At 40.0% G+C, this 9,091-nt stretch overlaps 1 pseudogene; it reads left to right on the forward strand.

The window, feature by feature from the left end:
• Window positions 1-6,625: 6,625 nt before the first annotated feature.
• LOC101618220 lies at window positions 6,626-7,960 on the forward strand (annotated as a pseudogene).
• The last annotated feature ends 1,131 nt before the right edge of the window (window positions 7,961-9,091 follow it).

Below are 9,091 nucleotides of genomic sequence, written 5' to 3' on the forward strand. Positions count from 1 at the left end.
CTTTCAATATTTTTGCTTTGGTTTCTATTTTTGGTAGTTTAATTATAATATGGCAAGGAAAGGTTCTCTCAAGGTTTTTATCTGTTTGGTGTTCTAAAGGCTTCCTGTATCTGCATTGGCATCTTTTTCCCAATTTCGGGGGGAAGTTTTCATCTATGATTTTGTTGAAAATGCCTACTATACCTTTGAAGTGAAATTCTTCTCCTTCTACTATACCCTGAATTCTTATGTTTGAACTTTTCATAGTGTCCCAAATACCTTGAAATTCTCATTCATAGTTTCCTATTAGTTTGTCTTTATCTTTGTTGGACTGTATTAGATCTGCCACTTGGTCTTCTAGTTTAGATCTTCTGTCCTCTCCTTCATCCATTCTATTGGTGAGATTTTTACAGTTTTTTATTTCATTGACTGTGTTCTTCATTGCTAGTAATTCTGACTGGTTTTTCTCTATTATTTCTATTTATTTATTTATGTCTTGTATTAACCTCCTTATTTAATTAAACTGGTTTCCTGTGTCTTCTCTGATTCCTTTGATTTCCTCTTTCATTCCTTTGAATTCCTCTTTTATTTCTTTGGACATATTTATAATCATTATTTTGAAATCTTTCTCAGGTTTTTCCTCTAAATCAGTCTCACTGGAGGTGACCCAGGCCCAGAAATCCAAGTACTGCATATGTATATCCTAGCTACAAATGTTTGGACTTGTATGTGAATTGGAATAAGACTCAGTACAGAGGCCAGTAAGCTAGAAAGAGGCTGTAAGGGAAGGAAGAAGGAGGAGGATTTAATGTAAGTAGAACATATTACTGGGGGGTGGAAAGGTCTAAGTGAGGTCAGGAAAAGATATTGACTAAAGGAAGGGTGAGGGGAGGGTTAATCAAAATCTAGGAGGAAACAAGTTATATGTAAATCTGCTTCTGTGGACAATGGTGCATGTAAAAGCCATACATTGTCACTAGAAAATTTTCAGTGCCAGGGATGTGATACTTTCTAAAAAGTTGTTGGCCAGGGAGGTCCCTGATGCCCCTAAAACATTACAGGCCATTGCTGAGGCTCTTGGTTTCCCACCAGAAATAGATGGTAAGATCATTTTGCTAAAGACTCCACATGCCTGGGCTGCAAGGTCACTGAGAAATCTTGCTGGAGCTGAGCTGAAAACCTCCTTCATGTACACCAGCTGACTGAAAGCTGGAAAAAGCTACCCTGCATGAAGCTCCATGGGAGAGAGAGGTTAGTAGAGATAGACAACAGTGGACACACTGAAAGCCTTAAGCTGGGACAGCCAGGCCAAATGAGCAGGTGCAATAATGGTATGTCTACTATGGGGTAAACCAACTGCTTTCTAACTGGACTGGAGGCCAGCTCCACACAGGGGAATACATGCCTATAATGAGAACCTATAATGAGAAGGTCATGAACCCTAGGGATGTAATGTCTGCTGTTTTCTGGCTAAATGCTTATAATATACTTACCAAACTGCCCAATAAGCACTTTTCTTAATGCTCATACCCATTTATTAATGCTACTCTCAATTTTGGTTAGAGAAATTTCTCCTTTCAGATTGTGATGACCTCTGGGTGTGTGTGTTTGTGTGTCTCTCTGTCTCTATCAAGTAGAAAAATAAAAATTTTAAAGGTTAAAAACTGTAATTAGGGTTGGAGAAATGGCTCAGCAGTTAGCTCAATCATTAGCACTTAAAATAAAAATAAATTTTATTTTTATTTATTTCATTTGTAGTCAATAAAAGCCACAAAAGTGCCAAACATGGTGGCACATGCTTTTAATCCCAAGACTTGGCAGGCATTATATGTTGGAGATATATAATTTGTGTTTCTCTTTTTATAGCAAGAATTTGACAGAGAATTAGACTTTTGAACAGTATTAAAACTATTAAACACTAAGAGGACTTTTGAAATTGCACTGAATCAATCTTGCATCATGAAATGGCCCTGCAGACTATTGGGGCCAGGGATAGAATGTTGTGGTTTAAATGGAAAATGTCCCCAATAGGCTTATGTGCTTGAACATTTGGTCTGAAGCTGGTGGCCCTGTGGGGGAGGTTGGGGAACCTTTAAGAGGGATAGCCTTGTTGGAAGAACTGAGTCACTGGGAGCAGATCTTGTGGTTTTAAAAGCCAAACCACTTTCTGTTTTCTCTCTGCTTTCTGACTGTGCTATAATGTGACCAGCTGCTTTCATGCCTCTGAGAGATAATCACATTAAGTAAATTAATCCATTCTCAGAAAGATAATATCTTATCAGGAGTGGTGTCTCACACCTTTACTCCTAGCACTTGGGAAACTGAGGTAAGAAGGTGATCTTCATGTGTTTGAAGCCAGCCTGAGCTACAGAGTAATTTCCAGGTCAGCCTGGATTATAGCGAGATGCTTCCTCAAAAAAAAAAAAAAACAAAACAAAAAACAGAAGAAGAAGAAAGAAAGAAAGAAAGAAAGAAAGAAAGAAAGAAAGAAAGAAAGAAAGAAAGAAAAAAATGAAGGAAGGAAGTAAATACAGACAAATATCTTATATTTTCTCTATTTGTGGTTTATACAGATGTATAAAATCATATATATATATATATATATATATATATATATACACACACACACACACACACACACACACACACACACACACGGCATGAAATTAGAAATAGAATAGTCTAGGGGGACAAATGTGGACTAACAGAGGGAAGGTAGGGTGTGTGAATAGGTTCACTGTAATGTATATACTTGCATGAAAATTTACTTATGTAATACAGTACTATGTACAGGAATATAAACAGTGAATTGTTTAATATAATAAATACAAAAGACATTAAATTTAGAAGAAAAAACTGACTGTGATAGGACTAAAGTAAGACCAAGCAGAAGAAGTAAAATGTGTCTGTTGCCCTACTCTGCAAGCCTCTGATACTGGATACCATGTTGCATTAATTAGTTGTCTTATTGCTGTGACCAAATACCTGACAAGAGTAGCATACAGTACTAAATTTATTTCAACTTACAATTTGAGGTTATAGCACATCATGGCAGCAAAGTCATGGCAGCAGGAGTGTGAAGCAAAGCTGGTCACATTGCATCCACAACCAAGATGCAGAGAGCAACGAATGCTGACACTCAGTTATTTTCTCCTTTCTACTTACTTTAGGACTTTAACCCATGGAATGGTGACATCCACAGTTCATCAGCATAGTCCATAGAACTTGGCTTACCATTCCTGAAGGCATTCTGAAGGCAATGCCCATTCCTCCAAAACAAAAGTTCCAAAATAACCAACATCCACATGGTCAGGTTCATCTCAGCCCATTCTTCAGTACCAGCTTCTGTAGGAGATAGCTTCAGTTCGCTGAGATGAACTTCCAGGACAGGCACAGTTATGGAGGAAGGGATATTTATTGAAGCTTACAGATCCAGGATAAATTCCATAATGGAAGAAGCCAGTCTGCCTTCACAGGTCTAAGCAGAGAAAGAGAAGCACAAGCCTAAAAGGCCAGCAAGGCATATTTTGCATATCTTTAGATTGAAATCTCAAAACCACCACCATACCTTAAGATCTGCCCAGTGAAACCACCTCCAGCCAGGTGGCTGCAGATGCAAACTACAAACTATTAAAACACTGAATATATTGGGGGCCACCTATTCAAATATCACGGATGGCAATTAAGTCGATGAAAAGAGGCTTCTCATATATAACTTTGAAAATGAAATACAAACAATGAGATACTTGTTCATGCCTATTCAACTGGCCAAATCCAGAATACCAAAAACCAAATGTTGGTCAAGATTTGAAGCAACAGGAGCTCTCACTCCTTGCTGGTAGGAATGAAAGTTGGTACAACCATTTTGAAAGACAATTTGGCAGTATCTGACAAAAGTTAATGAATACCATATGATGCAGCAATCAAGCTCCTTGGAATTTACCCAAATGGCCCCACAAAACCCTATACACAGATGGTTATAGCAGCTCTCTGTATAATTGTCAAAACTTTGAAGCAACTGGTGAATGGATAAACAACTGTGGTGCTTCCCAACAATGGAACATTATTTAGCTCTAAAAATAAATGAATTATCTGGCCATGCAAAGATACAAGGGAATTTTAAACTCATTTCTAAGTAAAATAATCCAATCTCAAATGGCTGCATACTATATAAGTCCAGTGTTACATATTATTCTGGAAAAAGGAAAATTATGGAGGCAATAAAAAGATCATGGTTGTCAGTGGGGAGGGAGAGAGAAGGATGACTAGGCAGAGCCCAGAGGAATTAAAGGCAGTGAAACTACTTTTCATGCCACTGTAATGGTGGACACATATCACTGTGCTTGTCTAGACCCATAGTAGTTAAAGTCCAAGTATATCTTAATGTCAGTATAAAAATGGTGGACCTTGGTGATAAGGACTTTGGTGTAGACATATAACACTAGCAGAGGATGTTGGTAATGTGTATGGGTAGGCAAGACATACATTGAAATTCTATGGCTTCCACTCAGTTTTGTTATGAATCTAAAACTGCTTTAAAAAGAGGCTATGGGCTGGAGAGGTAGCTCAGCAGCTTAGGTGCTTTCTTGCAAAGCCAGATGAAAAAAATGGCACATGCATCAGGTGTTCATTTGCAAGTATGCCCATTTTCACTCTCTCTCTCCCTCTCTCTTTCTCTCTCTCTCCTATTTACAAATAAAAAATTTAAAAAGAGGCTATGGGGCTGTAGAGATTGCTTAGTGGTTAAAACACTTGCCAGCAAAGCCTTAAAAAGAGGCTATGGGGCTGTAGAGATTGCTTAGTGGTTAAAACACTTGCCAGCAAAGCCAAAGGACCCAGGTTTGATTCCCAGTAAACACATAAAGCCAGTTGCACAAGGTGGTGCATGCATCTGGAACTTATTTTCAGTAGCTAGAGGCCCTGGTATGCCTGTTCTCCTTTTCAATCTCAAATTAATTAATTTTTAAATGATACTACAGATATGATGAAAATGGGTATGCCTTCACAGAGGCAGCATAAGTGATTCTAATTCTTCTTTATGGAGATTCAATCATTGTCAATGCTTTGAGTTTAAACATGTATTATATTTTGCAAGAAGTTACCATTGGGGGAAAATGGGTACAATGTACACAGTTGCAGCCTGTATTATTTCTCCAAGTTACATGTAAATCAGCAATTATGTCAAAATTTAAATGTAAAAATAAGAATGGACTACAAAAGAATCTCAAAATCATTATGTTGAATAAAAGAAGTGAAACACAAAATATACATGTTGTATGGTTCCATATTTATAAATACAACATATTTTAGTTTAAATTTTATGAAACAAGAAGTATGGTGAAAACAGAATAGGTCAGTGGTTGTGCAGGGCCCTGGGTAAGAATATAAGTCACGAAGGTGATGAGAATTGTTTGTGTCTTGATTGTGAAGATAATTTTACAGGTTTAAAAAAAAAACCAACAAAACTAGTTGAATTGTGCATTTCAAATGAATATGATTTATCTTATATAAATAATTTCTCAATAAAGTTTATAAGAAATAAGAAAATGGTCTAGAAATCAAGATCTATATGAAATGACATCATTACCTGTGAAGTCTGTAGCAAACTTGCAGGACTTGTAACGGATCATGAGTGTCTTTAGAAAGTTTTGAGGGTCAGTCTACTAATAAATCGACAAACACCATCTAATTCCCTTCACACATAAAAGATACACATGAAGACCACCATAGAAAATAACATAGCACAGTCTTTGACTACACTGAAATCACCATCTGTTCAGAGGACAAAGTGAACATGGAATAGAGATAGTCAGATAGGGTCCAGACTATGAGCCCAGCAAGAGCAGAGTGGCAGGTACAGGCCCAAAAGGACAGCACTGGTCAAAGGTGGCTACTGCTGGCAGAGACAGAAAAGAAATAAGTGAAGTGTCCTCCTTAACCTTCAACCAGAGGTATCACTTTGACTTGAACAATGGAATATATGTTCCCCCTACCTCCTCATCCATCCAGGTGTCAGATCTTCTCATTCTGATATCCTGGTAGGTCTTCCATCCAGCTGTCTCTAGTACCACTCTCTTCATTTCTCATCTCACTGTATCTTCCCAAAACCTGATCAACTTATACTTGAGATATTACAGAGCCTCCTGACCACACCCCTTTCCCCCACATTAAGTTCTCACACACAAATCACTGCCTGAGGTCAGATTCACTAGAAACCCCACGGTAGCTGTTACCTTCTTCTTCCTGGGATAAAGCACCAGATTAGCAGTTTATGGAAAGAGTTTATTTGGCTTACGGTTTCAAGAGGAAGTTCATCATGGCGAAGAAAGCATGGCAGAAGAGAGCCAGCAGGGCATCCCACCTCCAGAGCAGCAGAAAGGAAGTAGTCTGAGTACTGGGTTTACAGCTGGTCTATATTATTCCAAGGTCCACCCCTAACAACACACCTCCTCCAGCAAGGCTCCACTCATACCTGGCCTCTGGCCTGCCCTGGCCACTTGGGTTATGACACTGCTGTCCAGGTCAGAATGTCATACCCAGCCTCTGTACCACAGGCTATCCACCCTTCCCTGTATATACTCCTGTGAATCAGGAGTCATCTTTATGCCTTCCAGCTCAGGATCATTATTCTAGTGACTCTCTTTAAATGGGAGAAGGTGCCTATGTACCAGCCCTGAGTGGCACCTACCCAGGTCCTGAAAGATACCCTGACCCTGGACGTGATCCAGTCCTCAGAAGCCATCCTGGTGCCCCACAACCAGGAGAAGATCCATTGTACAGCCTGGAGTTCCTCCAGGCAAAGGATTTGGAATCCTACCTGGTAGAACAGACTTCTCTGGGTATCCATAGTCATTTTCACAATCTTAGGGTGATGCATCATCCCAGCTCCCTGTCCCTGATGGTTTCCTAGGGGACAGATGCCTTTTCAGCATCCTGAAGAACAAGGACCATATGTTAGATGGCCTGCGGCCATGACACAAAGAACTCAAGGTGCCGTCCAACCAGCTGCCATCTTTGACACTGTGCAGTAATTCCCCATAAATAAATGAGGGATTTGGGACAGATGAGCAGGCAGTTATGGATGTTGTGGCCAATGTTGAGAGACAAAAAAAAAATTAAAGCAGTTTTTAAGAGCATGTATGGCAAGGATTTATTTAACGATCTCAAGTCAGAGATGAGAAGAAATATGGAAGAACTGATTCTTGCACTATTCATGCCTTCTATGTTTACAGAAGCTTCTATGGAGTTTACAGAATGCAGCACAAGCAGCAAGAACTCAGAAACATGTCTTGATTGGGATTTTGTGCACAAAAAGCAAATCAAAAGATTCAAGAAGTTGTCAGATGTTATCAGTCAGAATGAGGATAAGACCTTGAAAAAGATATTATTAGATCAGATACCTCAGGGCCTTTTTAATGTCTACTTGTATCCATGTGCCAGAGTAATTGTGATAAATACCAGAGTATAAACCACCAAATAGCTCAGGAAGATGCTCTCTGCATACCATCAAGCTGGTGAGGGGAGGCCAGGGCCAGATTGATCTTGTTTTAACAAGATTCTTTCCACAAGAAGTTTTCCTTGGCTGAAAGCGACCATGGAGACTTATTTCAGGATGGCAAATCAAAATCTGCTAAGCAGTGTCAGCCATGAGTTTTCTGCATATGTTGAAAGTAGTTCAAAGACTATCTTGCAATGTGCCCTAAACTGCCCTTCCTTCTTTGCAGGGTGGCTCTATTATTCCATGAAAGGTGCTGCCATGGAAGATGCCACCCTGGCCATGCCAAGTAATATTGACCTTGCACAAACAAAACAGATGTTCACTCAGAAGAGCCTGGACACAAGTGGCATAAGTAAAGATGCTTCTGGCCATTGTAGCCCAGTGAGGGGAACTTTCTGGGAGAGGGGGCATGAGAGAAAAAGAAAAAAAACAAATTGGCACACCATGGTCTCCATCCATTGCAATCAGACTCAAGACAAGTAGGCCACCTTGTGTACACGTTACATTGTGAATGTGTCACCTTGTGTGCCTAGCTTACGTGGGATCTGGGAAGCTGAACACGGGTCCTCAGGCTTCACAGGTAAGTGCTTTAACTGCTAAGCCATCTTTCCAGCCCTGTGAGGGATTTTTTTAACATATTTATTGACAACTTCCATAAACACAAACAATATGCCATGATCACAATCTCTCCTTTCCCTTCCAAATTCCCCTCAACTGAATCCCTTCTTCTTTCTACCTAGTCTCTCTTCTGTATTGATGTCGTCATTTCTCCCTCCTATTATGCAGGTCTTCTAGTGGTAGTGGCAGACACTGTGAGGTCGTGAATACGGAAGCCACATTGTGTCTAAAACACAGTATTGTAAGCACGCATCCCCTTCTTTTGGCTCTTATATTCTTTCTACCATCTCTTCCACAATGGTCTTTGAGCCTTGAAGGATGTGACACAGATGTCTCATTAAGTACTGAACACTCCACTGCCACTTCTTCTCAGCACTGTGGTGAGTTTTGAGTCACCCTTGTGGTCACCACCATCTGGAAAGAGAAGCCTCTCTAACCAAAGGGAGAGTAGCACTAATATAGGAGCATAAACATAAGTATTTAGAAAGCAATTTGGTAGGCATAATGTATGTACTTAAATAGACAACAGTAGTGATTTTCCTCCTAGAGTATATAACCTCCCAAGCCATAGACTTATCATTAGTTTGAAGTACCAGGCATGAATTCCTTCCCATGGAGTGGGCCTCTAGTCCAATCAGAGCAGTTGGTTTCCCCCATAACAGACATGCTATCATTGCACCATCTGGCAAAACTGGCCCAGCTGTTCAGCCATCAAGCTTTCAGGGTCCACTACTGGTTAAGATCATTGATGACTTTTCCCCCCAACAAGCTACATAGGTCCTTCCAGTATGTTGACAGCTAGTCAATAGAGAAAAGGCTTCCAGCTCAACTCCAGCTTGATTTTTCAGTGGCCTGTAGCCCAAGCATGGGGAATCTTCAGCAATAGCATCTTACCATCTTGGGCAACTAAAAGCCTTGAGAATAGCCAGTCAAGTTTGACAGTTATTGGAAGCCTCCCTGACCAAAAACTTGCTGGAAGGTATCCGACCTCTGGCA

Source organism: Jaculus jaculus, chromosome 17, assembly GCF_020740685.1.
Source record: "Jaculus jaculus isolate mJacJac1 chromosome 17, mJacJac1.mat.Y.cur, whole genome shotgun sequence".
Taxonomy (NCBI): domain Eukaryota; kingdom Metazoa; phylum Chordata; class Mammalia; order Rodentia; family Dipodidae; genus Jaculus; species Jaculus jaculus.